Here is a 4,445-nt window from a genome sequence, read left to right on the forward strand (position 1 = left end):
ATATATATACACTCACACGCACACGAATATACACCTAGAACCATGCTAATAGCTTAGGAGTGAAATTTTAGGATTTCTTGGTTTTCTCTGAATCGATTTTGATAAAACTCTTCCCAGCTGGTTTCCACACAATGGCAACACCATTGCTATGTTTTCAAAATTCTGTGTAATATCCTTTCTTTTTTTTTATTTCAGATTCATCAGCTTTGAGGTGAACCACGTTAATAGCGTCTCGCCCCTCTAAAAAACAATGGGACGTGGAAATGTCCTTAACGATGAAGAAAATCTGTCATCATCAAGGAAAGTGCTAAAGGCACCACTTTTCATGTCGATGCGGAGAAGTTAGGTTGTCCTCTGGGCACGGTTAAACGATTCCTGAAGGACTCTTCGCTAAGAAAGAGAACATCCGATTGTGGGACCTTCCAAACTGTAACAGCTCTGGATTTAAGGAATATTGGCCGCAAGTTACGTAGGAAGCCTGGACAAACAAACAAAACCATTTTCACCGCCTCTGGATTTCCTCGTGTATCGAAAACCACCAGAGATCGCATCCTTGACAGCATCCTCGTACGCAGAAATTAATAGTAATCATACATGACACTCTGTTAGGCAACTTTGTACTTTATCAATGAAAATTAAAGCTATGAATATACATATACTTCAGGTCTAATTTCCCTTTTCTGTTGCCAAATCTATACATATTTGTATGTATATGTATATGAGTATGTGCATATGCATATGTATATGTTTGTGTGCGTGTGTGTGTGTGTGTGTATACATGCGTAGGAGTGGCTGTGCGGTAAGAAGCTCGCTTCCGTTTCCGGTCGTTGCTTGTCTTACTGCAGCCGTGCAGTGTGGACGTGAGTCTTTTGACTCCGCCCAAGAAGGAAAAACAAAAGGAAAATTTGAAAATTCGCACTGAAATTTGTTACCAGGCTAGTCTATAGCGTGGCGAATTAAGAAGCTCAGCTGCAAGGTAAGACTGTTTGTATTCTGGGTCCAGTGGGGGCTTGTTGCTTGTTGTATTAATTTTTTTACGAGCAAGGTGTCCCTACTGGATTGTATATTTTGGTCTGCCTGTAGTTGAGCAATTGGTTCACTTTTTTGTGAACAATTGTTCTCATTGTGAGAAATATTGTTTTGTGGGCGTATCCCACCTAAAAAAAAAGTTGAACTTTTATTTGCTTTATGAAAGCAATTTATTCAGAGAGAATTGTTCCAGTCGCTGTGTTCCGGGTTCAATTACAATACAAACAGGCCTGGAGTACTTATTGGCCGAAAATTAATGTTTTTTTTTTTTTTCTGTGAACTGCTGAAATTTGTTCCCACGCTTAATTCGCCACTTTACAGTGGCGAATTAAGTAGCTCAGCTGCGAGGTGGGGCTGTTTGTGTTTGGCCTGCCTGCCTGCAGTTGACCAAATTGATTCACGTTTTAGTGAATAATTGTTTTCAATTTGAAAATCATTTTGGGGGCATATGCCGCCTCGAAACCGCCTCCAAAATTAGAACCTTTTTGAAAATTCATAGAAGCTCACTGTGTTCCAGGTTCAAATTGGAGTACCAACGGGCCTGGAGTACCTAAGTGGCCGAAGAATTGTATTTTGTTTTGGAACTGTTAAAGTGTTTCTTTCTCTTCCTTCTTCCACCCTTTTGTGACTTTCTTTTTTTCTTCTTCTTTTTCTGAACTGTTTTTCCTTTCTTTTCCTTTTTCTTTTGGTGAACTTCTATTTGACATTTTTTTGTACTTTAACAGACATGGAAAAAATAATGAAGCCACTGTCTTGGAGTGAGAGGCTGTTCCACCCAAGCAGTGGATTGCAGAGTCAGAGAAGAGGACAGTGGTCTTGCGGACCTACTCCAGGTCACGCAACGCTGTTGCCCTCTTCAACAGAGAAAAAATAATGAAAGAGCTGGCAAGCTGTTTGCCAGCCAAAAATTATTATATTACAAGGGGGGTTAGGTACGCAACGGTGTGGTTGCTATTTGACTCCCCTGAAGAAGCTGGCATAGCGGCCAGCCAGCCCTTGCAGGGGGAGGAAATTTTGTTCCTCCCCACTTATTGCGGGAAAGGAATCACCAGACCCTGGGTATGTGGTGGACTGACCCTGGTACCAAGGCTGGGTGGATCTCTGATGCCATCCGGTGGGGCTTGGGGACAGTGGGCCCAGGCTGCTGAATGGCAGCATGGAGCCTGCTGTCGACTGGGAAGGGGTTAAAGCTAATTTGACCCTATGGACCCCAGTGGCAGTAGGAGAATGCTGTTTCCAGACTTCTTGAAAATAGCAAGGTTCAGGTATCTGTGATGCTTGAGGGACGCTCACCTAGGTGTCACCGGTGCCTGGAGCCTGGCCATATAAGGAAAAACTACCCTAAGAGATGTGAAATGGCCCCGGTGCAGGATAAAGTGCGCGCACCCCTCCCCATTTGAGGAGGAGATGGTGAAATGTGAATGGGATGTGAGGAATGTGAATGGAATGTGGATGGAATGTGAGGAATACGAATTGAATGTGAATAAAAGGCGAATGGAAAGTGAATGGAATGTGTGGAATGTGGATGGAATGTGCGGGATGCGAATGGAATGTGCATGGAATGTGCATGGAATGTGCATGGAATGTGCATGGAATGTGAGGAATTCGCTGCCATCACCACCAGTCGGATAATCGTCGCCATCAACGTCGCGTTCACCGCCAGTGCTTTTTGCTTCGTTGACTTCGTCGTCTCCGTCGCCGTCATCAACGCTGTCACCGTCGTGGTCGTACTCGTCACCGTCGTCCTCTTCGTCGTTGTCGTCCTCTTCGTCGTTGTCGTCCTCTTCGTCGTTGTCGTCCTCTTCGTCGTTGTCGTCGTCGTCATCGCCGACGCCGTCGTCATTGTAGTTGTTGTCTCATCTTCATCGTACTTGCTCTGAAAAGCTCATGATATTCACGCTCATGTTACCTCTCAACACACACGCACCACTAGGACACCAGCCTGCGGTTATATAACAACACCACACTAAGACAAAATTTATCAGATTAATAATTATAGAAACGAGAAAAAAAGCATTTGTAAATTTCGATGGATTTTAATGAAAATATTACATTTTCCTTCATCTTTATTATTTTATTTTTTGAACCATTGCAGACAGTTCGTGAGTTTTGCTATATTAGTTTTCTACGTCATGTCGAGCATATATTCTGGCATCACATTTTCCAAAGACGCTTAATGCTAACTTCTTGAGAATTCTTGTTATTCTCCAATCACCATGGAATTTACAACAGATTCTGGACTACGGATATTCCAACGAATAAGAAAAAAAAAAAAACAAAGACTGAAAATTGAGAAACAGAATTAAAATTAACTTTGAATTAAGAGAAAGAATTTATATAAACAAAGAAAATATTTATGAATTAAAGATGAATTTAACGAGGAAAAATATTTTTAAATATCTTAAATATCGCATACAGATCGTGAGTGTTAATGTGTTAGTTACCTGCTTCATGGGGTATAAATATTCTGTCATCAGAATTATCAAATGATTGCATAAGAGCAATTCTCCAATCTTCCAAGAAAGTTAATACTGTTTTTGCTCTGTAATTGTTCCAATGGCAAACCTGAAATCGAACAGAGAAAACGACAGAAAATACGAAGAAAAAAGCCACGAAGTATGACTGAATGTTACAGGTAAATGCACGTATGTATGTATGTATGTATGTATGTATGTATGTATGTATGTATGTATGTATGTATGTATGTATGTATGAGCGGGCGTGTGAGTATGCGTTGTCTGTGTACGTGCGTGCGAGTCAAATCATTAGTGAAGTCTCATGAGTGTTACTGATAACATAGAATGCGGTACAACCCGTTACATCGTTGCGTCATAGGCAGCTAAACCGGCACTCCCACCAGGCTAGCCTGCTGAGAAGGGTTGCGTGAAACCCAGCAGGATTAAAAGCCAGACTTGTGAGGAGTGATATACCCTGTCTAGGTTCAAGGACTGTCTAGCAATAATAGCACGGTCACTCAGAAATTCCGAGCTAGTGTCCGGTAGGCTGGAAACCACTGGGAGTGAGACACCTCTCCGCTTTTGCTAAATCCTGTCTCTTAGTAAAGGTCACTCTGATACACAAACAGATATGCAAAGAATGGCGTTGAGCATTTTGGGGATCTTCTGCTTGCGCTTGAGACCATAGTATTCTCACGTTACTTAGCCTGCGACCCACGTTGGCACTGGATATCTCGCCTCACCTTGACCCTAGATCATGTCATGACATCTATGAGGTGTCGTACAATCAGGTCTATGACGTGTCGTACAACCTTTATTTTACTCAAAATTTTGCAGAGACGTTGCTGCCATTTATTTGTATGAGCATTGCTGCCTAAATGCACAATGTTCTTAATTGTGAGCGATGGTCTTCCTTTGTCACGAGATAATCACCATCATATATATATATATATATATATA

The 4,445-nt window shown here is 41.8% G+C and overlaps 1 long non-coding RNA gene across 1 annotated transcript; it reads right to left on the minus strand.

The window, feature by feature from the left end:
• Nucleotides 1-3,045: 3,045 nt before the first annotated feature.
• On the minus strand, nt 3,046-4,407 carry LOC106869550 (uncharacterized). The gene is made up of 2 exons (XR_001409410.2): nt 3,474-4,407; nt 3,046-3,311 (listed from the first exon to the last, which is right to left on the minus strand). It is a non-coding gene; the product is annotated as an uncharacterized LOC106869550 (long non-coding RNA).
• Nucleotides 4,408-4,445: the final 38 nt, after the last annotated feature.

The sequence above is a fragment of the Octopus bimaculoides genome, chromosome 13 (assembly GCF_001194135.2).
Source record: "Octopus bimaculoides isolate UCB-OBI-ISO-001 chromosome 13, ASM119413v2, whole genome shotgun sequence".
Lineage (NCBI taxonomy): Eukaryota > Metazoa > Mollusca > Cephalopoda > Octopoda > Octopodidae > Octopus > Octopus bimaculoides.